This window comes from Castor canadensis, chromosome 7 (genome assembly GCF_047511655.1).
Source record: "Castor canadensis chromosome 7, mCasCan1.hap1v2, whole genome shotgun sequence".
NCBI classification, from domain to species: Eukaryota; Metazoa; Chordata; class Mammalia; order Rodentia; family Castoridae; genus Castor; species Castor canadensis.
Genome location: NC_133392.1, coordinates 146,070,916 through 146,097,763, shown reverse-complemented (window position 1 = coordinate 146,097,763; position 26,848 = coordinate 146,070,916). Strand labels below are relative to the sequence as shown.

General features: G+C 42.1%; 1 protein-coding gene across 12 annotated transcripts in view; it reads right to left on the bottom strand.

Annotated features, from left to right (window-relative positions):
* Positions 1-24,149, bottom strand: part of Luzp1 (leucine zipper protein 1) — a 76,059-nt gene extending 51,910 nt beyond the window's left edge. For 2 of the 12 annotated variants that reach the window (XM_074081034.1, XM_074081022.1), the window contains exons 1-3: positions 9,367-9,483; positions 5,741-5,855; positions 2,490-2,548 (exon numbers count right to left, since the gene is read on the bottom strand). The gene's annotated coding sequence lies outside the window, so the exon portion shown is untranslated. Of the gene's footprint in view, positions 1-2,489; positions 2,549-5,740; positions 5,856-9,366; positions 9,484-18,040; positions 18,179-24,012 lie in introns of those variants that run through there. The other 10 variants (XM_074081025.1, XM_074081026.1, XM_074081033.1 and 7 more) reach the window with 8 other exon arrangements.
* Positions 24,150-26,848: the final 2,699 nt, after the last annotated feature.

The following is a 26,848-nucleotide window of genomic DNA, read 5'->3' as shown; positions in this document are numbered from 1 at the left end:
CTGCTTATTGAAGTGTCTACTACAACACTCATTCCAAACCTTTTTCCCCCTCTCTTTCAAATTAGTTTAATAATTTTTTAAACTTTATTTCTTAATTCTGTTCTTCTGGATTTAGACAAGTTCTTTCATGGATCTCTTTTTCTATGAAATGGAACTAAATATAGTAGATTTTAAACCCCTATCTCTTTCAGAGGAATGTTATTTGAAGGTACTTGAAAAACTTAAAAGGATGATATAATATTAATAGCTAACATATACTGTATTTACTTCACATCATTCTAAGCCCCCTGCATGAGCTAACTTGCTCACAACAACCCTACAAGACAGACGTTTTTAACTTCATTCTTCAGATGAATAAACTAAGGTCCAGAGAAACTGAGTTCCTTTCCCAAGTTTACACAAATACTGCATGCCACTTGGGTCAATAAATTTAAGTGTATATTACTAAACTAATACATGTGTAATGAAAAATTATGTAAAAATATTATAGCACATGATTTCAGGATGCAAACACAACCTAATTGAACATTCAGCAAATACTTTATTCCAGTCACTATATATCATCACATTTATACATTCTGAGATTAAAATGTGACAGATAATTTATTATAACACAAACAGAACTAGCGGGGTGGGGGTGGGTGGAGGTGGAGGTGACCCAAACAACGTACACACGTGAGTAAATATAAAAACGATAAAATTAAAAGATTTAAAAAACAGACCTAGCCACACATTATGTCATTTAATAACAATATGGGCAAGTCACTAAACTGTTTCACTATCCTCACATATAAAATAAGGATAATTCCTACCACATAGAATTTAAGAACCAGATGCATTAGAAACTCAACTCAGAATAGTGGCTGGCACACAGTAAGTGCTAAGCAAACATCTTTTGTTACTACTGTTAATATTAATTCACTCTTCTTTGCTGTTTGACCTATTTTCCATATAAACACACATCTAAAAAGTTTTCTCCAATGTTATCATGTAATCTTAAAATGGGCATATGTATACTGGGCTCACATTTTAACATCTCATTCTTTGGTTAATACTTCCAGTATTTTTTTCTTTTTGGAGGGGGGCACTGCTGAGAATTAAACCTAAAGCCTCATGTATGCTAGGCAAGTACTGTACCACTGAACTACATCCCCAGTCCACAAATACTGAGTGCATACCTCCTATACACAAGGCAGTCTTTTTCTATTGTTTGTTTGTTTTGTTAAGACAGGGTCTCTATGTAGCTGATGCTGGCCTGGAACTCACAATCCTGCCTCAGCCTCCCAAGTGCTGCCATTACATGCACGTACCACCATGCCTGGCTCTACTCTTTTTTTTTAATGTATTTTTCTAGCAACTTATAATACATATAATGTTGTTGCTATGAATGAACATGTATTCTATCACTGTGAACTTATAGCTACATTGTATTTCTTCTCTTCCTTTTTTCTTTTGGCAGCACTGGAGTTTAAACTCAGGACCTCAAGCTTGCTAGACAGGGGCTCTGACCACTTGAGCCACTCTGCCAGCCCTGTATTTCTTACATGTGATAATACCTCAAACTCTCATTCCTTAGTACAAATTGTTCCATTTTTTCATTTTTTATTTTTATTTTAGTGAATTTTTATTATTTATTTGCTTGCTTTTGTGGTGCTGGTAATTCTAATTCAGGGAAAGGATTTGATCACTAAATTTCGCCCCCAGCCAAATTGTCACATTTCTGATTGCATTAGTAAAGTAATCATACAAATCACTGTGTGTGCTATTTTCTCAAAACCCCTCCACTGGCTGGAGCCATGTCTCAAGTGGCAGAGCACTTGTCTAACAAGCAAACAGCCCTGAGCTCAAATCCCATTACCACAAAAGAAAAAACCAAATAAACAAAACAACCCTCCAATTAAAGTGGCAGTTATCTTTTTAGAATTTATTTGCTCTACTTTCTCATTTAACAAATCTCAAGCCCAAAGGGTAGAGTGACTTGCTAAAGTTCATACAGGTAGATAATGACAAAGACTAAGGCAGAATCGCCACAGTCCAAAGTTCTTTATCGTCTCTCTGAACTGAATAACTCCATAACTTAAAAGGGAAGGTGATAAACATCTGAAGACAAGAGAATGACGCAAATCTCTAAGGATAAAAAAATTTCAGGAAGCAAGTCTTCAAAGACCATTTAATGTAGCACAACAAAACAGCAACCAAAAATGGCATTATTCAGTACCGTTTCCTTCTCAAAATTTATGTCATTTAAAAAATTTGCTGAAAAGAAAAAAACAAAACAAAACAAAATTGCTCCCCTGAATTTGTGTTAGCCTAATCCATATTTGCTTGTACTACTCTTTCTCAGTTATTTCTATAACTTTCTAAAATGGCCTTAGCAAATTCAGGCCAAAATCTTAGTAATGAACTCCAAGTAACTAGTGTAGTGCAATGTTGTCATAGCAAATACTCAAAGAAAATAAGCTTAGAAATGGTATGATAGAGATTCTCACCATATTTTTGCTGTGATAGAACCTGATGTTTTTTCAGAACGTGTTCCATGAAAATTATACTAAAACAAAAGAGAATACACAAAAATTTTCTTAGTAAGACCACTAACTGATATTCATTAAGCATTGCCAAGTTTCTTGGAGCACTTCAAGTCTGAGTTTACCAAGGGATTCAATTTATATCACTCTTTCCAAAAGTCTGCTCTGAAAAAGACCAAAGACTGTTGTTTATATATTATAGTTTTAACCAGTCAAGATCAGAAGCAGGCAATTTATTTTACACACAAGCCACAACAGGATCACGGAGAGAGGAAGAAAAAGAACAGGAAGACTGGCAAGTCAAATCAATTATTTACTTAAAAAGTCCACAGGGCACAGAGCACTCTAAGATGCACAGTGCCAATGTGCTCCACCCCTTCTCTGCTAGTCAGTACAAGCCACAAGAAGAGGACCAGAGTCCAACAACCAGCTAAGTATCAGGCAAAATGGCCTTCCCAGGCTACATGGGACCAAACACAAGTTTTTAACTCCTAGTAAGCTGGGTGCTGGTGGCTCAGGCCCATAACCCTAGCTACTCAGGAGGCAGAAATCAGAAGGATCACAGATCAAAGTCAGCCCCGTGAGACCCTATCTCAAAAAAACCCATCACAAGAAAGGGCTGGTGGAGTGGCTCAAGGTGTAGGCCCTGAGTTCAAATCCCAGTACCACAAAGAAACAAACAAACAAACAAAAAACCTCCTAGTCAAAGAATAGAGGTTCAAGGAGGATGATCAACAGTTTAAATATAGTAGAGAAATTAAGAAAGACAGACAAAGACTATGAGAATTCCTGAATACAGTGACATTGGAGCTTCTGGAAGCACATTTAAAGTAAAGTGTTGGGGGCAGAAACATGAGAGGAGAAATGTTAAAGAGCAAGAGAGTGAAAGAAAAAGTTGCCTACAGAATGCTCTTAAAAGGCAGAATGGTGGGGGGGGGGGTGGCCCAAATAATGTATACACATGTAAGTAAATGTAAAAATGATAAAATACAACTTAAAAAAAAAGAAAAGAAAAACAGCAGAATGATTTTACTGATTTCTTTTAGAATAGAGGAGACTTCATTATATTTGCAGTCTGAACAGGACTCAAAAGAATGAAGCTGTAGATACAAACTAGAAATAAGAGTGAAGTTCTAGCCAGGCATAGTGGAACACCTCTATAATCTCACACTGGGAAGACGGAGGCAAGAGGATTGCAAGTTCAAAGCCAGACTGGGCTACATAGTGAGACCTTGTCTCAAAGACAAAACCACAGTGAAGTACTAGACAAAGTGAATACTAGGAATGCTATAAAAAAAGAAAACTGATCCACGTGTTTTGTGAAAGTCATCAAAGCATCAAAAATGAGGAGAAAGCAGAAGATAAGGACTTTGAAAACCTAGTAGATGTGCAACAAAAAAAAAAAAAAGAAAAAAAGACAAAAGTGGTCTAGAGAGGCAATGAAAGCTAGAAATACATTGATTGTTCCTTTCCTTACTTTCAGCAGAAAAAAAGTCTTATCTTTTGCCAGACGCCAGTGGTTCACACCTGTAATCCTAGTTACTTAGGAGACAGATCAGGAGGATCACGGTTCAAAGTCAGCCTGGAAAAATAGTTTGAAAGACCCTATCTCGAAAAAACCCTTCACAAAAAAGGTGTAGGGTAGCTCAAAGTGTAGGCCCTGAGTTCAAACCCCTATACTGCAAAAAGAAGTTTACTTTCGGGTGGGCGCGGGGGGTAGGGGGAAGAAATGACCCAAACAATGTATGCACATGTGAATAAATGAATTTAAAAAAAAAAGTTTACTTTCAATTATGGGTTAGGAAATGTTGGAAGAAAAGATTAAGAACCTAGGACTTTGCTCACATGTGTGCACAAGTTCTCCCAGACACAGTAGGAACTACTAGTAAAGGGACATCAAAAAAGAAGTAGAAAGGGGTGAGGCTGAGCTTTATAATACTGAAGCAACAGCAACAGATAAACCTTGAAATAATTATCAGCGGCAAAGATGAAGAAGAGTAAGCTAAAGACCACATGGCTACAGAGGACAGGGTGAATGAGAGTCAGAGATAAAAAAGTGCTAGGCACAACAGATATTAAGTCTTCAGCACCAATAAGACCAACATTTTCAAATGGAATGATCTCCGAAACCCACTTTCTGGACTGGTGGAGTGGCTCAAGTAGTAAAGTGCCTGTCTAGCAAACATGAGGCCCTGAGTTCAAACCTAGTACTGCCAAAAAAGAAAAAAAAAACCTTTCCCAGAAGCTGTATCCTGAAACATCCTTTAATTTCATTTGCTAAGAGTAGAAATTTGCTGAACTGTGTCAACAGTTTATGTTTGTTTGGTTTTTTTTGAATTGGACATTTGTTTTTAATAAACATTTGTTAAGAGTTCTACAGGATAGAAGGGACACTGTCCAAAAGATAAATGAATGCCATATGACTAGAACTACAGCTACAGATCATACTTGGTCTTTTAAACCTCTTTCACACACAGAAAGTCATAGATAATAGTAGCTAATATTTGGGTAGCACTTCACCAACTGGAATTATTGTCTAGTCAGTTATCTCAACTGACCCGCTCTCTATTCCTAGTCTTGTGATGTCTAATCCAAGGGTAGATAGAGTAGTAGGAAGAACATGGGCTTTAGAAAGAGCAACTTTGAATTTAACTCTCCGACTCCCCCCAGGGACATTTCTTAAGCCTCTATAAGCTTCACTTTCAATATCTGTAAAGCAGGAATAATAGTACCTATTTCATGAGGCAGCTGTAAAAATTCAAGTGTTGGTACTTGCCCAAGTGCCTACAACACGGTAGCTACTTCCTATGTACTTAGTAGATGCTAAAGAAATGGTAAATAAACCCTCCTATAACATACTGCAATAACAGAAAGGGAAGATTATTTTAACTAATATAATTATAAACTAAACCATCATTATAAACAACCATAGTTTATTACTACATTGCTGTTAATACACATAGGACAAATGCTGCTACACAACCACCAAAAAAAAAAAAAAAAATCCTAAAAATATACATCCCAAAAATTCCTCTCCATTTGATAGTTAATCTAACTAGGAATGATGGTATGATTAGGGTGCAATTTCCATAACTAAACTTACATAATATTTAGTGGTGGGAAATGTACTGTATTTTTTTTCCAAATTATTTCCAAAATACACAAAATCTTTAATTTCCAGAAAAAACATGGACACCTGGCAAGGTAATACACACCTGCACATCTGTAATTCCAGCACTGACACTTGGGAGGCTGAGGCAGGAGGATCACAGGTTTGAGACCAGCCTGAGTTACATGAGTTCAAGGCCAGCCTGGATACACATCAAGATCCTGTCTCAAAAAAAAAAAAAGCAGAATACAGATATAGAATAAATATGTCTTGTCCCTACATCTCCAAATTCAGTTAATATCACAAATAATTCTCAGTTTTACCAATCTCATAATCTTGGAGTTTTTACTTTCTTTCCTTCTTTCTCTATATGTCATCATTATGTCCTATCTCTTTCTTCTTCAAGAGCCCTTGTTTTCTCCAATATAGCCCTTGTTTTTATCACTTATCTCTAAATTTATGTCCTGATAGTATTCACATCTTAATTGCTACCAAAAAAAAAAAAAAACCTCCTTTCCAATAATCTGCATAATACCTCGTGATGAATTCAGTCTGTAATTCCAGGTATATCAAATCACTACCCAATTTATAAACCTTCAATGGGCCAGGTGCCGGTGGCCCACACCTGTAATCCTAGCTACTCAGGAGGATCACAGTTCAAAGCCAGCCCCAGGCAAATAGCTCCCAAGACCCTATCTCGAAAACAGTCAGCACAAAAAAGAGCTGACAGTGTGTCTCAAGTGGTAGACAGCCTGCCTAGCAAGCATGAGGCCCTGAGTTCAAACACCAGTACCACCAAAAAAATAAGTAAACTTTCAGTGGTCCCCAAAATTGGCAAGCTCAAGTCCAAATTCCTCAATGTAACTGTCGCTCCTGTTCATAGCCTAAATGAACATTATCTTGTTAATCTTAGCTCCTCCTACACCATAATCTACACTGTATATTGGATTAGACAAGTATTCTCAGGTCCATGCAATTACACAAGTTTAGTCTAATCTCCTTCACCCTAGTGTGGAAAATCATCCTCTTCCTTTCTGTCCATTCAAATACTCTAGTCTAACTACCCCTGTGAAACCCTCACAAACTTCAGTCCAGACTAATCTTCTGGCATAACTTCTTAGAGTAGTCATTCTAGTCAGTGGCATTTTCACTAAAGAATACTAGCATACATTTTTCACAAAATTAAATTATTCAATATTTAAATCTAAGATATAACTTTTCTCTTATTTGTTTTTAAAAGTTTCATCTTTCATAAAATGGCAATGTTAGATGAGAGGTTGTTTCATGTCCTTATTTGGAAAATAAAAAGCTCTTGAAATGTGACTAGTTTATGAAACCCATGCCTGGGAACCACTAGGCAACGTTCTGCATTTTGGCTTTTATATATGGTTCAATATGATTATGGAACGGTTTTAAAAACTAAGTACTGTCTGCCCAATTAGAACTTTAAATTCTTAAGATTAGAGCTATATATGGCACTTCTTTTGTCCTTTTGTTTTCTCCTTATTAATTAGCTCCTTGGTTGACTAGAAAACAAGGATTGCAAACTAAACAGAATTAATGAAACTCCTGACTTTTAAATTTGATGTGAAAATTACCAAGAATGTAAGTAAGGCCAGTGTTCCTTGTCCCCTTCTCCTTCATGAACATCATCTGCATTTAATAAGTCGTCCACCTACCAATAGCACTACTTCCACTTCACTGACCTCTATGATCTGAAATTTTCTCTCTCAGTTACCTTAGTAGTCCCTTAACATTTCTCCCTGATCCATTAACTGTCTCACTCTTTGCCATCTCTTTTTGCTATCACTTTTTTTTTTTTTTTTTTTTTTGTGGTACTGAAAAGTTTGAACTCAGGGCATCACAGTTGCTAGGCAGGTGCTCTAACATTTCAGCCACTCCACCAGCCCTTTTTTTATGACAGGTTTTTCTGAGATAGGATCTCATGAACTATTTGTCTGGGGCTGGCTTCGAACTATGATCCTCCTGATCTCTGCCTCCTGTGTAGCTAGAATTATAGGCACGAGCCACCAGCATCTGGCTCTATCACATTTCTTTAAAATTTTTCTTTTTTTGTATTGGGTATTGAGCCCAAGGCCTCAGGCATGCCAGCCAGTCACACCCCCAACACTGCATTTAAGTGTGTGTGTGTATGTGTGCTGCTGGGGATCTAACCCTGGACATCTCTACCATACTGCACCAAGCAACTTAACTGGCCTCCTTTCCAATAGTCTACATAAGATCTCCTGGTGGATCAGGCTATATGTCCAAGATCAAGTGGACATCTGAAAACGGAGGATAATAACAAACACTACATATACACAATGTTTTTCCTCTATGTACACACACACATGATAAAGTTAAATTTATAAACTAGGCACAGCAAGATATTAACAAGCAATAACAATAAAATAGAATAATTATAATAATAGTGCAATAAAAATAGTATGAATGCAGACTCTCTTAAAGGAGTCAAGAAAAAAACTGGGGAAGGAGTGCTGGAAATGGAAACTAGGGCCTTGCTCATGTTAAGCACACACTCTACCAATGAGCTATAATCCTAGTCCCAAGACAAATATTAATATTTTCAGAATTAACTAAGGTTAAAAAATCTCTTTCAAACTACCTTAGGATCCAATCTCAAAAGAAATGAATTTCTCTAATTTGATCATTTAAACTATCATACTTCCCTAACATTTCATTCCAGAGTGTCTCTGAATGTACAGTATTTAGTATATTTATTTATATACATTCTTGAAAAATTACATTTGACTCACATTTGTTTGGGTAAGCTGGAATTCTCCAAAAGAAGAACTTTCTGCATTGTTTGCTGTTTTGTTTTTAGGGGTAAAAGAGGAAGTAACCCCAGTTTAGCTACTCACATCCTACTCTAATTTTGACTATAGACCAAAGAGTTCAAAATTTAATAAGCCCCCCTCCCAAAGACAAAAATCTAGCATAAAATTACTTCATGCCATGACTTTCAAAAATTGACATTTTTTTTTTTTTTTGTGGGACTTCGGTTTGAACTAAGAGCTTCAAGCTTGCAAAGCATGTGTTCTACTGTTTGAATCACACTCCCAGTCCATTTTGCTCTGATTACTTTGGAAATGATGTTCCTCAAACTATTTGCCTGGGCTGGCCTCAATCCTACTGATTTCAGTCTCCCAAATAACTAGGATTACTGGTGTGAGCCACTGGGCCTAGCCAAAAAAATAAATTGTCATTCTTTTAAAATCTTGGGTCTGGTGATGATAGTGCAGTGGAAGAGCACTTACCTAACACGCACAGGGTCCTGGGTTTGATCCCCACTACTAGAAAAAAATCCTAATTCTGATCTTCACCAGCTTTGTGACACTGAACAATATACTTAGTTTCTCTGTGTCCCAATTCCTCATCTGTAAAATGGGGCTAAAAAAATAAACCATATACCTATTTCATGGGTGTGGTGAGGATTAAATGAGATTATGTGCCTGAAACCTGGTAGGCATTCAGTAAGCATTTGCTGAATGAATGGGTAAATGAATTAATGTATATAAAATGCTTAGGATAGCACCTGTCACATAGCTATTAGTATAACTAATGTTATAAAAATCACTTGAGATTATATTTGAAATAAGCAAAAGTCAATAGCTAACAATATTAAAATCACAGTCTAAAACTATAACCAGACAATATTAATTTAAAATAATTTAAAAATTATAATGGATTGAAATTCTCATATTATCTCACCAATAGTTTCAAATTACAAAGTCATCCTTCAAGTGATGAAGAGCTGGCTGAGGCTTCCAGAAATCAACTCTCCCTGGTATAGATGATATAACCATCTAGCCAATACTTGAGCTAAGGACAAGCAAGCAATTCAAGAAAAACAGATTTACTATAAAGGACATCAAAATAAAATTTGAGAAAGTTGTGTAGCATCATCAAAAATTAGTAAAGTTAAAATTCAACTTTTAGGGATGGAGGCATGGCTCAGGTGGTAGAACACCTACCCTAGGCAAGCAAGAGACCTAAAGTGCAAACCCCTGTACTGCCAAAGAGTTCAGCTTTAAAAAATTCTTGAGTTTCTTCTAGTCTGCCAGCACATAAAGAATGTTTTTTAACTTTAGAGTAAATCCTACCAAATTTTGAAAATAAAAGCAGAATTTTTCTTCTATTCTTTGTTTTTGTGGGTCTGGAGTTTAAACTCAAGGCTTCACACTTGCAAAGCAGGTGGTCTACCTCTTGAGCCACACCTCAAGTCCATTTTGCTCTGATTATTTTTTTGGAGATGCGGGGGGATCTCATGAACTATTTGCCTGGGCTGGTTTCGAACCTTGATCATCAGATTCCAACCTCCCAAGTAGCTAGGATTGTAAGTGTGAGCCACTGCTGCTTGACTCTTCTATTCTTTGGGTAAACAAAAATGCAAAAGTGAAACTGAAATGATGACTAACATTTACTAATGTACCAACATTGTGACCTAAGTGTTTTGTATTTAATTACTTAACCCTCACAACTACATTCACCATTCTAAAGATGGCTAAGGCTAAAGTAGAACTTTACAGCCTTAATAACTTGATAAGGTAAAGTGCTATATAAGCAAAATAATCAGAATAAGATTACACTGCCAATGAAAAAACCACTGTCACAGAATCAGAATACATTAAGCTATATTTACTACAAGGTTTATTTTAATAAAAGTAAAAATTCAAAAAACTATTACAAGAACAATTCTACTTGCGAGTGTATAAATTTAGATAGGGATGGATATATACTAACTTGGTAATCAACTCTAAAAACTACTTTTTGTAACAGTTTTATCACTGTGTCCTCACATTCAAAAAAATGACAATTTATTGAAGTTTACTGGTAACTTCAAGTACCTCTGTTTCATTATTTTCATAAAAACAATTACTAAACTACCCTGCAACCTGTGATATAATTCTATCAGAAAAGTCAAAATAACCACTGATTTGAAATACATAGTAGGTGCCTCTTTAAAAATAAATTTGTTTACTACTCAGTTATGAAATATATATTAAGTTAATTTGCACTTAAATTGGCTCACAGTATACACATTATTCTGCCTTTAACACAAGAGGAAAAACAACTACTGAGAGTTTACTAACAAGTTAGACAAAGTAGCTTTAAATAGATCTGATTATTTACTTTTCAGGGTTTTTGAGACAGTCTCAATATGTAGCTCAAGCTGGCCTTGAACTCAAGATCCTCCTGTCACAACCTCTAGAGTTCGGGGATTGTAGGCATGCACCACCATACCCAGAGACTCAAGATTTTCATTACTGACATCAAAATAAAATGCTAATCAACAATACAATTCAAATAACTTATTATTATAACTTATACAATTCAAATAACAAGCACAGTTAAAGCATCATTCCCAGGAAAGCCTAGATACTTCTTTGCCATTGACAGATTCCAAAGACGTATGTGCTCTGTGACACCAGGACTGGATCCTGTACTTTCATAAAAAGCTGTTGGTGAGCTGGGCACTGGTGGCTCACGCCTATAATTCTAGCAAAAAAAAGTACTGAAAAAAAAAAAAGCTGTTGGTGTATTCCTTGCTGTTGGATTAGAGAAGACACTAAGGAGTAGTGTCCATGTGTATAAGCCTAAGAAATTAAAATTGCTACATATAAGTAACTATCACTATGATCAATCTAGCTAAGACAAACTTAGCTTCCCATCAAGAAATTTCTTATTGCTATGTACCTGTAATCCTAGCTACTCGGGAAGCAGAGATCAGGAGGATCGTGGTTCAAAGCCAGCCCCGGCAAATAGTTCGTGAGACCCTATCTCAGAAAAAGGGCTGGTGGAATGGCTGAAGGTGTAGGCCCTGAGTTCAAACCCCAATGTTGCCAAAAAAAAAAAAGATTTTTGAATAAGTAAAAAGCTTTTAATACAAGATAGAACATATTAGTGTGATTTACCAAGAACACAGAACTATCAACAGTAACTACTATAAAAATTTTAGAAAAAAAGAAATTTGTTACTGCAAAGTTAGGATAGACTTCAATGAGGAGAAATTGAGACAAATTTTGAAGGATGGAAAAGATTTTAATAGTTGAACAGCATTAGAGAGAGGAAAAAAAGATAATGGGAATGAAGGTGATAAACTGGGAATACAACCACTAAGTATTTATTAAATATCTTGACACGCCAGGAGCCGGTGGCTCACATTTGTAATCCTAGCTTCTCAGGAGGCAGAGACCAGGAGGATCAAGGTTCAAAGCCAGCCCAGTCATATAGTTTCACGAGACCCTATCTCAAAAACACCCTTCACAAAAAAGGGCTGGTAGAGTGGCTCAAGGTGTCGACCCTGAGTTCAAGCCCCAGTACCGCCAAAAAAAAAAAAAAATTATATATATCTACGATGCTGTGTCATAGTCACAGTCAGTCACTGTGTTAGGTACTAGGTACACAGTAGAGAACAAAATGAGTGAATTATCTTGTGGGATCTAGTGGGGAAAACAGATAATAGGCAGGCAAGCAGATATATCATTATAAATCATAATAGATGCTATGAAGGGAGGCAACAGAAATCAGTAATAGAGAATTAACAGGTAAGGACTAGTAAAGCAGGATGAGAGAAAGCATCCGCTGATACTTACACCTAGGCTCAAGCATGAAGGAGACAGCCATGCAAAAACCATACATACAAAGACCCTGAGGCCCTGAGGTACAAAAAGCACATTGTTTAAAAATAAGAAAGAAGCTGCCAGGTACCAGTGGCTCACACCTGTAATCCTAGCTACTAAGGAGAAAAAGATCAGGAGGATCTCAGTTCAAAGTCAGACTCAGGAAAATAGTTCTTGAGACCCTATCCGGAAAAAACGTCATCATAAAAAAAGGGCTGATGGAGTGGCTCAAGGTGTAGGCCCTGAGTTCAAACCCTAGCACCGAAATAAATAAATAAAGACGTTAATGTGACTGAAGCATATAAAGGGCAATGAGATGGATATACAATGAAGCTGGGGAGGGGGGCAGGACAGACTATACAATGCATTGTAGACTAAAATAAAAGAGCCAGAAATAGGGATTTTTTCCAAGTCCAAAAGAAAACCACTAAAAGTTTTTGCAAACTCTCATGGTATTTAATAAAAAGAGCCAGTTGCAAAAAGTTAAAGCTAATCTATACTTTAAATGTTAGGACAGTGATCACCCTGGGTGGTGGAGGAGAGGTAACAGCTGGAAGAGAACTTCATGGGGGCCTGTACATACTAGTAAGGCTGCTTCTTGATGTAGGTGCTGGTTACATGGGTGTTATTTAGTTTAGAGGAGGAAAAAACAACAGACTGCATTCTTATGATGTGTGTGCTTTTCTGTGTGTATGTGTGTGTGTGTGTGTGCGTACACATGTATATGTATGTATATGTATATGTGTGTATATATTACATATAAAAAGGAAAAAGGTATAGTTTTTAAAAGTTATATGCAAGTTTTTAATAACATACAGTTTAAAAACAGACCATCTAGCTAAAACAGAAATGGGGGGGCACATGCAAATATGAAAGCTCTTGAGTAACAAAGTAACCTGATGGAGGCTTTCAGATACATATAAAATAGGGGGAAGGGTAATTCAAACAGCTAATAAAGTACCATACTTAGCAAAGAATGAATGCTGGGTCTGGGTAGGGAATTGTGCAATAAAAGATGGGCTATAAATTCCTTAGAATATAAGGAGGTAACTGTAAAAATTAAGAGTAGATGAAAACAGCAATGTCTATAAAGGTCAGCAACACTCATTACATTATGGCTCAAGCTTTAATATGGTATTTTCAAGCTCTTCCTTTGATCCCACTTCAACTGCCATACATCAGCGTGTAAGGAAATCAAAAATCCCAAACCTGAGCATCAACCTACCTGAGCTCAAATAAATGGTCTGCCCTCACTAGCACTGGCAGTAACTGTTCTAAGCTCAGCTCCCTCGTGTATAAAATGAGGATAATGACTACCTCACAGAGTTATTATTTTCTCCCTACAGTCACCCAAAATGTTGAGGATGTAGTCTGGAGGGGATTTTAATTATTTACTAATGGTATATGGTAGGCCAAGAGTTGACATGAGCAAGTTTCCATTCTCAAGTAGATTCATTGGTGGGAGGGGAAACTGTACAACAGCCAACATACAGAAATAAAATGAATGAAAAGAGAATAATAAAGAAGTAGAAATGGGGCTTCTTCTAGAAGCTCAGTAGCAGAGGTCTCAAGCACTTCCTAAAATAGAGACTTGAGCTAAAGCAAATTGGGTCAGGTTGAGTGACTAAAAGAAATTATGAAAAGGAAAAAGTAATCTTATGTCCTCCCAGCTAATGTATTCTTCCTTTTGTGGAATATTCATTAAAGCAAGTCAGAGATTATCATGAAAAAGATAATTCTGCCACAGGTGGTGGAGCAACATTTTCAACCATTTTATAGCATCTCTTTAAGTATTATTTGGACATGTTATGTTAATCGTATTAAGTTCAGGAGCTACCATTCAAAAGGAAATAAAAAGTTCAGGCCAGGCCCTGGTGGCTCATGCCTATCTATAATCCTAACTACTCAGGAGGCAGAGATCAGGAGGATCTCAGTTCAAAGCAAACAGTTCACAAGACCCTATCTTGAAAAATACCCAAGCCAAAAGAGCTGAGGGAGTGCCTCAAGTGGTAGAATGCTTGCCTAGCAAGCACAAGGTCCTGAGTTAAAACCCCAGTACCACCAAAAATAAATAAATATAGTTCAAATTATTAATAAATCTTTGAGTAGCTTTTCCCCAAAAACATGTATCTTCTGGCCTAAAAATAACTAAAATCTACTTTGTCCCAAATTTATTCATCTTTCCCATGATCAAACAAGTGTCTTCCCCCCTCCCCCTATCTCCCTTATCCCTCCCCCTTCTATTCTTGTGATTCACCTCGTCATTAAATAGCTAAGATTTCCTTTTTTCTACCAAGTGGACATTAACTCTCCGGTATTCACTGATGTCACAGTTTTGATATCACAGAAACCACCTAAGCCTCTTAGGATCAATCTGCTACCCAGTTCCTAAAAGATAACAGTTTAAAAAGGATAACAGTGGTAATACTACACAATGCTCACCAAACTATGACTTAACGTTAGTCAATTATATTATACATAAACTGCATCCCAATAATGCATACATTCATTCATTCAGCAAATACATATTGAACATCTATTATGCACATAATCTTTCAGCATGAACTATCTGGGTCCTACCTATACTGTGCTTTACTCTGAGTTGATATTGCCCTAAAGCCATGAAACCAGGAAAAATGGTTCAGTTTTTGTTGTTGTTGTTTTGGTGGGACTGGAGTTTGAACTCAGGGCTTCTCTCTTGCACAGTAGGCACTCTACTACTTGAGCCACACCTCCAATTCATTAATCGTTCAGTTTTTAATCATGAATGTCATCTTCATGATGGCTTCCACAGAGTAAGGACCACTAGCTATCTACCATCTTGTTATATAAATGATATATATGGTCACTTAGGTACTCTATATTTTCATACAAATGCTTCCAATATTACTGAAAAAGTAAGCACCCACTGCATATGGGACATCCCACTACCAAGCCTTATATGTTCACCAAAAACTAGCACACATCAAAAGCATGACAACATTGCTATAGGAAAAGAAGGCAGCGCCACTGGGAAATAGACTTAAGTGACTTATTTTAAGGTCCACAGTGGCAAATTCAGTGGCTGAATCAAAGGCCTTAGAAACTAGGTTTCCTGGTTCCCAAGGCAGCATCCATAGTAGAAATGTCCATGGATCTTAGAAACACACTTGGGTTTGAATTTCAGTTCCTGTCTTACTGGTGAACTTGAGACAGTCACCTTTACTTTCTGACCTGTAGCTTGCTCATCAACTACCACCTCACAGAATTGCTGAGAAGCCTGAATAAGACATATACCAGCTAGCAATATTGCTATGCCAGGCAATTCACCAATATTATTTCATTTCTTGGTCTTAAATTATTTCACATTAAAAAGAAACAAAAACAGCCAGACACCAGTAGCTCATGCCTGTAAACCTAACTACTTGGAAGGCTGATATTGGGAGGATGCAGTTCCAAAAATTACAAGACTCCCATCTCAGACACTAACTGGTGGTGCATGCCTAGCATCCCAAACAATACAGGTGGTTGAGATCTGGAGGATGGAGGAAGGTTCCAAGGCCAGTCCTGGCAAAAAAGTTTTTGAGACCCTTATCTCAATGGAAAAACGCTGGGTGTGGTGGTGTAAGCCTGTCATCCGGGCGACTGGGGGAAGCATAAAAGAAGAATATCACCATTCACTCTAGCCTTGGCAAACAGGGAAACCCTACCTCCAAAATAACCTGAGCAAAAAAAGAGCAGGAGATGTGGCTCAAGCCGTACAGCACCTGCCTTGCAAGTGCTGAAGCCCTGAGTTTAAACCCCAGCATCGCATAAATAATAATAATAATAATAACAATAAAGGAAGGCGAATTAACAGTCCATGTTATTAATCGCTGGCCAACAATGAACCTATACTTGCTGCCTTGTTCATATTCCAACCAATTCCCTCTCTGCCCCACTATTTTCAAACTTTAGTTACTATGTTTAGAAAAGTGACTTAATTTTAGAAACCTGGAAAATTCTTCTGGGTAAATTGAGCAAACCCTTAATCTGTCCCAAGGGGAATTCTGAGCAAAGCAATTATTTCTAACAAGAGAAAAATTTTTCTGTGGGGGTTATTTAATTTAACCACACGAATGCCACCACAGCTGCACACAAAGTGACAGAAGGCAATAAGGAACATACTGTACAGATTCTCCGAAAGGAAATATCCTCCAAAACTCCAACCCCCTCCCTTCCCTAATCTGGGGTAGTAAAATCTTCCTAGGTGATCTGAATTCTTCGCAGCTCGGTCACTAGTCCAGCTCCTTAGGCCGGAACCACAGCAATTGGTAAAGGCAATACCCCAAACAAACCCCACCCCTCAAAATATTCCCAAAAGGCAGGGCGGTCCAGGGAGTATGCTCTATCTACAGATAAACCACCACCAGGCGCTCAGAAGCGCAATCCTTTCCCCAAGGTCATTTAAGTCAGGGAAGGTGCGACGCAGAATCTGCAGTCCCCGGCCTTCCGCAAATCACACTGCAGAGATTTTTTTTTTTTGGGGGGGGTGCCTACTTGCTTCCCCTCTCCCACCCTCAAGTGTGAGCACTGGCCTCGGTATTTCCGAAACAAGCCACAACAAGCTCTGCAGCGTTAGGAAAGGGGCTGACGCGATGAAGAAACAGATGCTCCAAAGCAAGATGGTCTTTCTCGGCTTGCAGAGCCTGCGCCAAGGTAATTAACAGAAACCGCAGGCACCTCCGAGAGGTCTGCGCGGGGCTGCGAAGCCCCAGCCCGGCCGCCCCGGGACGCCGGCTTCCCTGCATGCAGCCTCGGCAGCCAGAGGCCACCGGCCCCGAAACCGCACTTCATTCCTGCGCTCCGGGAAGCCATGGCTCCAGCCTTCCCCGCCCGGCCGCGGGGCGGGGTGCGCAGGGAGGCGGGCTGCGGCGCTGCGGAAAGTTCACCGCGGCGGCTGGCGGCGGGAGGCGGGCGGGGGGCGACCGGCTCGCCCGCGTCCCCCTGCAGATTCCACCATTAATTAGTCCTAAGGACTGTCTACAGGCAACTTAAACAAAGCGAATGCCTCGAATTCCTTCCCGGCCCCGCGGTCTGGCTGCGAGACTTAGCTGCGCCGGGGACGGGGGCCGGCGCGGCCGACAGCTGCCCGACCTCTTCCCGGCCCACCGGCCCGCACGTCCCGCGCCCGCCGCCCGCGCCGGGTCCCGCACGCCGGCCGCCACTCTCCCAAGCCTCCTCCGCCCCCCGCTCCCGGCTCCGGCTCTTCCTGTCTGATCACTTCCTTCCTCCCGGTGCCCGCGGGCCCCGCGCAGCCCCCTCCCCGGCGGCAGGCCCCCCGCCCGCGCCGCCCGCCCCGCCCCGCCCCCACAGGCCCGCGCCCGCGTCCCTTGCGCCCGGACCCGACCTCCAGAGCTGCCCCCGCCCCCCGGAACCTCCGCTCCGCGCCTCGGCCCGAGCGTTCTCCTCAGGACCTCGCTCCACCAAGAAGTCTCCTCAGGGCCGTCCCTCCCCCTCCGGAGGAAAAACCCCCTCACATTCTCTTCCTCCAACTCCGAAAACGTCCTCCAGGTCTCGCCCCAAAAGACCTCCCCTCCCAAAGTCGTCCTCCACAAACCACCCAAACTCTCCCCCGCCCCACACCGCCATCCCTCTCAGGGGCGCCCGCCGGTTCTGCCCCGCCGCCCCCGGATGCTCCAACCCCTCCGCAAACCAGGCCGGTTGCTCCCCTCCAGCCGTCCCCCTCACTTCCCCGGCTTCACCTCACCCGCGATCCCACCGCCTCCCCGCGGACGCCTCACCTCGGCTGCTCCGGCCCGCGCTCCCGCCGCCAAGAGCTCCGGCTCTCGGCTCCCAGCGGCCGGCGCCTCCTCTGGCTCCCCGGGACTGACAATGAGGGGCGGAGCCAGAGTGACGTCAGTGTTCTGGAAGGCGGGGTCTGTCGTGAGGGGCGGGGCAGATCGTCAGGCCCCGCCCCCTACGCCCTTTCTCCACCACCCCCCAAGCCCAAAGCTTGAACTCAGCCAAGTTTTTACTGCCTCCCTAACTAGGTGCCCAGGGCCTGTGCTAGGCGCCGTGGGAAATTGAAATGGAAGGCAAGACTTCCTGCATTCAAGAGGGGCACTCTCAAAGAAAAATAAAAAAGAGGAGCACTCTCTGGGAGGGGAGTGGGGGGGAGCTGTGAGGATTAAATGAGATCATCCATGGAAAGTGCTTAGCCCAGCGCCTGGTGCAAGTAACCAACAAATACTACTTCTGTTAATCAGCAACTGTGGAGAAAGAACTCCACTTGGACTCAGAAGGCATGCGTTCCGGTTCCCCAGATCTACTCTTAATTAATCCTAGAAAAGCCCTTTCCCATCTGTGTTCCCCACTTGTACGTCTTTAAAATGGGAAGAGGCAATGGCCAGATGATCTCAAAAGTCCCTCTACTGGTTCTATGACATACTTGCTGTGGGCCTTCTAGGGCCCAGAGAAGGGGAAAGAGACTGAAGGGAGCCCTAGCCCCAAACCCACACCTAGCAGAGTACAAGCCACAGCCAGAGACAGTCTCCCTGCAGATGCCCTCCCACGCGCTGGCACCCAGCAGCATCCACAAGCCGGGACACAGATGGACTAAGGGCTGCTTCCTGTCTCACTGCAGCAGCATGGTTGGTCTCTTGAGACATCTCTTGTGTAAGGTCTTTATTGCTTATGGAACAAAGGCCAAAGCCCTGGCCTGGTGCGATCACTTCCTACCTTTACACACACACACACACACACACACACACACACACACACACACACACACACACATGCTCTAAAGTTTATCCAAACTTCCCTCAGCACACCCACTGCTTTCTCACATCTGCCCCCTTTGCTCATTCTCTTCCTGTCTCATCTCAATCACAAGCCCTCCTGGCTTCCAACCAGAGGTCAACTCTCCCCTCTCTCGATGTCCAGTGGCACTGAGTTGATCTCTGAAGTAGGCATAAACACAATACAAGTTGTATTATAAATGGCCTCTAGCCAGGTATGGTGGCATGTCTATAATCCCAGCACTGGGAAGGTAGAACAAGAGGATCTGGAGTTCCAGGCCAGATGCAGCTACATAGTGAGCTCTAGGCCAGCCTGGCATCACATATAGCGAGACCCTGTCAGGGAAAAAAAAAGTCTCCTATTTGTTTCTTATCACTTCCTGCAGATCAGAACCCACACATTTGTAGAGCCCAAGTTCTGATGCCACAAAATTCTTGTTCTGGCTCATACTTTTCACTGAGCCTCAATTTCTCATCTGTAAAATGGGAATAATACAGTCCTTTTCATGTTTGTTTTAAAATTACATGTAATATAGTATGGAAAGCACAAGGCACAGTGTTCCACAAACACCTTGGTTGTCATTTCTATTTTCAATGTTATTACTATCCTCAGTATTGCCTGCTTCTAACACCACACAATAATTCTGTGATAATCCACCCAATCATTTCATAGTGGAAGATGTCAAGGGCCTGAGATAGGAAGTCTTGCTGAAAGTGGCCCTGTTAACCATTGCTACTGGAACAGGAACCAGCACTCCAGTCTCCAGACCCCAGGTGGACTCTGCAGTCATGTCTGAGGCCCCAAGGCATCTCTGTCACTGGGCACCCCTCCAAGTTGGGGGCAGCTGCTTGTTCTCTCTGCAAGCTCTTTGCGGCAAAGCTGACCCAATTCTGCCTCATGCCTTCCCCCTCTCATTCCTTACAGAGAGATGGATCTGTGTTGAGCCGCCCTTTGCATCTCTGCAGGACTCCAGGAGAACTGCAGCGAAGTGCTGGGCGTTTCCAGAGTGCCAGCCTGTGGGAAGTGGGGAAGGGCTTTGGGGTTCTGATTAATTTCCTGTGCTGCGGACAGGCAAATAGCTGTCCTGAAATGCCTGGGCTAGTCCTCAAGGGCCCCTAACAAAATGTGACTTAATTTTAGAATAGGCAATTCAAAAATTCTACTTCCCATGAAAAGTAAGCATGGCCACAGGATTGCTGCAGGCACAGAAAGGCCCTTTCCTGAGGCTTCTCTCTGTTGATGCTGACTCCAAGCACTGCAAAGCCTTGGAAGGGAGGACCCAGCTCATACATAGAAGGGTCTGAAGACAGAACTTTCTCTTGGGGACACATTCATTCATTTATTCATTCAACTAGAGCTTTGGCACAGGACAGATCAGGAAACAAATTCTGTGTAATTTACCAGTTATGTAACCTTGGCCTTTCAAATTTGTGCATCTCAGTTTCTCATCTGCAAAATGGAAATAATAATAACAGTGCCTGAGCCAGGTGCAGGTGGCTCACCCTATCTTGAAAAAACCCATCACAAAAAAGGTTTGGTGGAGTGGCTCAAGTGGTAGAGCACCTTGTCTAGAAAGTGTGAGGCCCTGAGTTCAAATTCCCGTACTGCAAAAAAAAAAAAGCTCACACAATGGCTTTTGAGAATTGAGAGAGATAATGTGGAAAAGCAAACTACAGAGACTAGCACCCAGTTCAGGCTCAGAAACAGGGTTACTCTTACTATTTCAACATGTCATCCCTCTAAGCCTCCTGAGCACCAGCCTGTGGCGGGAAGGAAGGCTAAATGTTAGTCCTGTCCTCAAAAACCTCCATTCATTGCCAGGTGCCAGTGGCTCACACCTATAATCCTAGCTGCTCAGGAGCAGAGATTAGGAGGATCAAGGTTGGAAGCCAGCTCTGGCAAATAGTCTTCAAAAGACCTTATCTCAAAAAATCCATCACAAAGAAAGAGCTGGTGGAGTGGCTCAAGGTGAAGGCCCTGAGTTCAAGTCACAGTACCACAAAAAAAAATCCTCCATTCATAAAAGGACCAAGGTAACTGCATAAATAGGCAAGCAAATGTATCTACTGAACACTGGGAGGTGAAAAGAGTAAGAATAAGTCACAGAATCACAGGCATGGCTGGATCCCATGGTTTTAATATATGCTTAATGCTTAGACTATGCATAGAAAAACATGGAGGATATAAAAAGAAAACTTTTGCCCTTTTTCTTTCTTTTGCTTTGCTATCTCTATGTGTATAAGAGGAACTTTCAAAAAAGCCTTTACTAAATGCCAAAAAGGAGGAAGGGATGAAAAAATACAGTGTTAGGCATATCAGCAGGGGGCATCTGTGCCAACTGTGTATACTGCCAGACAAAGTTCCACAGGTCCCACGTCATTCTTTGTGAACTTCTAGGAAAAGCTTCTGAAGATAGAATTCTCTCCCTGGGACCCATGACCCATCAATCCCTTCTTCACCCATTCAAAGCAAAAACTTTGACACAGGACAAACCAAGATTGAAACCCCAAGCAGGGTGCCAGTGGCTTACACCTGGGGGGCTGAGATCAGGAGTACCGAGGTTTGAGGCCAGCCCAGGCAAATAGTTCAAGAGACCCATCTCCAAAATAACCAGAGCAGAATGAACTGGAGGTGTAACTCAAATGGTAGAGTGCCTGCTTTGCAAGTCTGAAGCCCTGAGTTCAAATCCCACTCTAACCAAAAAAAAAAGATTTAAATTCCAGGAGCAGAGGTTGTGGCACCGTGTTAGAGTGTGTGCTTAGCATCTGCAAGGCTCTGGATTCGGCCCCTAGCAGGCTCTTGCACACATACGCACACACATACACAGATTCAAATCAAATCCCAGCTACACAGCTTACCACTACCAGTACAAATATTAATCTCTTCTGGAAACACCTTCACAGACACATTCAAAAAGATCTGGGCACCCCACAGCCCAGCCAAACTGACCCAAAAAATTAGCTGTTACACAGTGCGACATCCCTCATTCCCCTCCCAAAGAATAGCACATGTCAGCGTCTTGTACCTACTGTGCCTAAACTTGCACTTTCATTTTTCCTTATGATATCTTTCTGCAATTTAAATTTTTTACAAGCAGCACGTAGCACTTTGTCATCAGAAAAAAAGGCAGTAAATGCATATATAAAAATGCTAACCAAAGCCTAGGGTTGGATCACTTTTGTTGGTTTGCAAACAATAAATTATAACCCAATATGCTTGAGGCCAGCAGCAAAGCCTCATGGGACTCACAACAAGTGAGAGTGGGAAAGAGTCAACTCATCTTCCATTCACCTACTATCTCCAAATGATACAATGTTACATCTTCTCCCATTTCAGGGCACCCACCACTACAGGCAATCTGTTCATCCATCCACAAATTGTGGATCCTTTGCTATGAACCAAGAACCATTCTGGATGCCTTCCATCTCCATCCCATCTAGGTGAAAGGTGTCATTATTGCTATCCTGCAGGATAGGAAAACAAGGCTCAGAGAGATACAGTAACTTACCTCAAGTCACACATCAAGTGGAATCTAAACCAAGACTTTGGGGCTGGGGCTGTAGCTCAATAGTAGAGTGCTTGCCTAGCATGTAAGAGGCCCTGGGTTCCATACTCAGCACTGCTAAAAATAAATAAATAGATAAAGTAAAATAAAAAAGGCCTTGAGTAAGTCACTGACCTCTTGCGCACAGATGTTTCCCCATCCCTTCTGGATAAGGATATACACAGTTATTTTATGCAAATTAAGTGCTTAGTAGGTTGTAACATGTAACAGAAAGGAAAGCTATTATATGAGCTCTTCAGGACTTGAATCTCACTAGTCTTTTGTCATCCCCATCAGTGCTATTTCGCTCCCCTAGCAGACCCACCACCATCTTCCTTGTATGACCCTAGTCATTTTCCCCAGGAGCCTGGGACAGCCAAAGACAGATATGAGGCTTATTTCTCCTGACTTTCTGCATGTAACGCAGCATCCAGCATACGTTCCTTCATTCCTTCACTCTTCTTTATTTCATAAAAAAGCTGAGTGCCAACATGTACCGGGCACTGCCCAGACTACACCAGAGCAAAGGTCCCTGGCTCCTGGACCTTGGGACCGGTGAAGTGGAAAGACAGGACATTAAACACAACTACTTAATCACTTCTGTTCTCAGTGTCACAAAGGACCAGGCCATGCACTATAAGGGATTGAGGCTTCCTAGAGGAGGTCACCTGGAAGCTCACAGAATGGTTAAGAAAACTGCTCAAGGTCACACAGCAACCAGATAGAAAAGCTGCGATTTTAGCCTTACTCTGACACCCACTCTCTCTCTACTAGGAAGCCCTGCCTTTTGCCTTTTCCATCTTTTTCTTCCTTGGCTCTTGTGAGAAGGGGTCAAGGTCTGTTCAACACGGTAGCCTCCACGTTCAGAACTCTTTTTCAGATTCCCCCAGCAAGCAGAACCTCTGAACCACAGACTCCAGACACAAGATTTAGAGTCAAACAGACCCTGGGCCTTGTAATGCACTAGCCATGACCTTGGACCACTCACCTACACACCCTCAGGCCTCAATATCTCACCTCCCAAAAAAGAGGGCTGGACCCCCTCCCTCGATGCCTCGGTCCCTCCCCAGCCCCAGCGGGCGGGTGGTGGAGCGGGGACTCGGGACACCTAATGAAATAAACACCAACTCGCAGACTGCAGCGCAGAGCGGCGGGACGGCGACAGCCGCAGTGACAGCTCGCGCTCGGGCCTGGAAAGTCGGGCGCGCTCCCGCCTTTCCCACCCCCGGGCAGGGCGTTCCCGCCAGCCGGCTTCCTGCGGCCCTGGGCCTGGCCGGCCTGGTTCCTGGCTTTCTCTCCGCGTTTCCTGAGTGGGACGCCGGGGGATGGGACCCGGCAAACCTCCTGCCTGGGAAGCGCAGCCAGGAAGCCGCGTCCTTGGGAACGCGGGTCCCTCCTCCCCGACAGCTGGCGACGAGGCGACCCACTCACCCCGAGGAAGCCGAGAGACCAAACGGCAGAGCCCACGACACACACGGCGACATTCCAACCCCATGATGTAAGGTCATTAACTCCATCCTACAGATGAGAAAACTGAGGCTTTACCAAATGAAGGCATTTGCCCCAAGTCATCATCAACGAATGACTCCTGGTAACGAACGTGCTTGCCACACACCAGGCACTGCGCCACACATGCTCTGAGTGCATTCTGTCACCTGTCCTCTCAAGGTAGGAAGGTAACTATTGCCTCTATTTTGTAAATGAGGAAGCTGAGAATCAGACAGGCCAAGTGGCTTCCCCAGCATCACACAGCTACAAAGTAACCGAGCTAGGAATTTGAATCTGTTCTCCTTCCCAGAGGGCAGGCCATCCCACTCTCCTGCTTCCTCATTACAGCGCAGTAACCCTGAGGGCCAAGACCTGTCCCATTTGCTTCTGGGTCACCAAATGCACACCCTGAACAAGGTACAAAGCAGGGTTGACTATGGAAGCTCAAACGGTAGGGGATGTCCAACCTGACTTCTAGTACCTTCAGCCAAGTGGAAATTCAGCGTTCAGTTGAATATTCCCTATCACAGTCAACTCTCTCTCCCATAATATTCTCCTGTTCCCCTGTGGATGAACACGTTTGGTTTAAAATGTAAATGCTCCTTTTGCTCCTGGTTTCTTAGAAACAGAGCAAACCCAGAGGGCACCAAATGTGTACACACACACCACACATACACACACACAAAGAGCACAGTATTATTCTTAGCCATTTTTATAAGGGGAGATGGTTCAATAATTTTAAGTTCTAGCAAGTTGGACCCAAGTTAGCTATTTCAGTGTTCCCCTTCCATGTACAGAGTTGTTTCAGAGAAAAGCAGCTCAGACTACTTTTTTCCAGCACTCCTTGCAATTAGGTAAGGGATGAGTTTCCACCAAGGGGATGTAGGCAGGGATGACGTGTGCCACATTCAGGCCAAAATGGTTAAGAAGCATGCATGCTTTCTCTTTTCTCTCCCATCTGTAATTGGATGTCATCATCACAATGACCCTGCAAGCCACATGTTGACTGGGGCAGAACCTCAGTCAACTTGGGTCTCACGCAGTCCCTTGACTGCATGGGACACAGGTTGAATGACCTTCTACTATGTGTAGGCATTGAGACTTAGGGATTTAGCTATTAGAGAAGCTAGCATAACTTAACTAAGATGGAACTAACTTGAATCCATTGTTATTTCTGCCACAGCGTGAGTCACAGGGAACACATCCAAGGACACCCATCTAGACCCGACTATGTCCGGCTGTCTCTCTGATCATCTCATTAATGTTTTATGTCCTTTCTATCCCAAAAAGAGTTTTGAGGTATTTTCTACTGCAGCCTAAAGACCATGTAATCAATAACTAAAGAGTAAGAATCAAGAAGTAATGAAAGCCTGGGCAGAAAGCCAGGGGGAAAGAAAGAAGAAAGATGAAAAAGTGACTAATTATACCAGAAATGCAAGGGTGAGTTTTCTAAGGATGACAGCTATGATAGACTGAAAAACCATCGATCTGAGTTTCCTGGCAGGCAAAGCAAAGAAGGAAACAGCTTATGTTTCAAATTGTATAGGAAATAGTAAACGTGATTAGGCACACAAACTGTGGAGCCAGACTGTAACGTTTTATTTTATTATTTTTATGTTATTTTATTTGCAGTGGAACCCAGAACTTCATACTTGGCAGGCAAGCACTGTGCCACTGAGCTACACCCCATCCCACTGTGCTGTTTTGAAACCCCGCTCTAACACGCATCAGTCATGTGACCTTAAGCAGTTCTTGAGCTTCTGTTCCTTCATATGAAAAATGAATGGAAATGATAAAATAAAATAACCTCTTTATTTGGGCCATTAGGAGGATTAAATAGTCAAGGCAGCTGGGTGCCAGTGGCTCACAAGTGTCATCTTAGCTATTTGAGAGGCTGAGATCAGGAGGATCATGGTTTGAGGCCAGATGGGGAAAATAACAAGAGCAAAATGGGCTGGAGGTGTGGCTCAATCAATAGAGTACCTGCTTTGTAAGTGCAAAGCCCTGAGTTCAAACCCCACTCCCACCAAAAAAAAAAAAGGAGAGGTCCAGGCACATTCAGGTCCTATAGCAAGCCTGTCATAGGTGAATTATACATTAGAATTAACTACTGGGCTCAGTGATATAGCACACACCTGCTTGAGAACCCCAAGTTCAATCCCTACACCAAAGATAAATAACTACTGCCCTAATTAGACGATCAGGCCAGTGATTTGGTAGAGACAAAACTTTCACACACTAAATCCTCTGAGAATAGTATTATACGATGAAGGTTGACTATTGCAAGGGTTAGTACTTCAAGTCAAGTTTTATGACAGCTCCTAAGCTGTGCGTTACAAATTTGTCTTACTGGCTTTTGGCCCAGATAGGCCTTGGTACTCTACTTACTGAGTAACTCTGGGGCCAGGGTGCTGGGTTACTTAGAGCCCTAAGTACCTTTCTGTTGGCCTGTCCACAGGCCAGGTAAATGTAGTGGTGAAGGGTAAATTAGTTGGCATCAAAACAGACCCAGCCACCATTTCTTAACTTCTTTGAGGCTCATTTTCTTCATCCATCATTAATCACAGCCAGGTGCCTTGGAAGGCTGAGATCAGGAGGATCATGGTTCGAGCCAGCCCCAGCAAACAGTTCTCGAGACCCTATCTCCAAAATAACCAGATCAAAATGGACTGGCTCAAATGGCAGAGTGCCTGCCTAGCAAGTGTGAGGCCCTGAGTTCAAACCCCAGTGCCACCAAAAAAAGCAAAAATCATATTAATCACAATAAATAATTGGCACT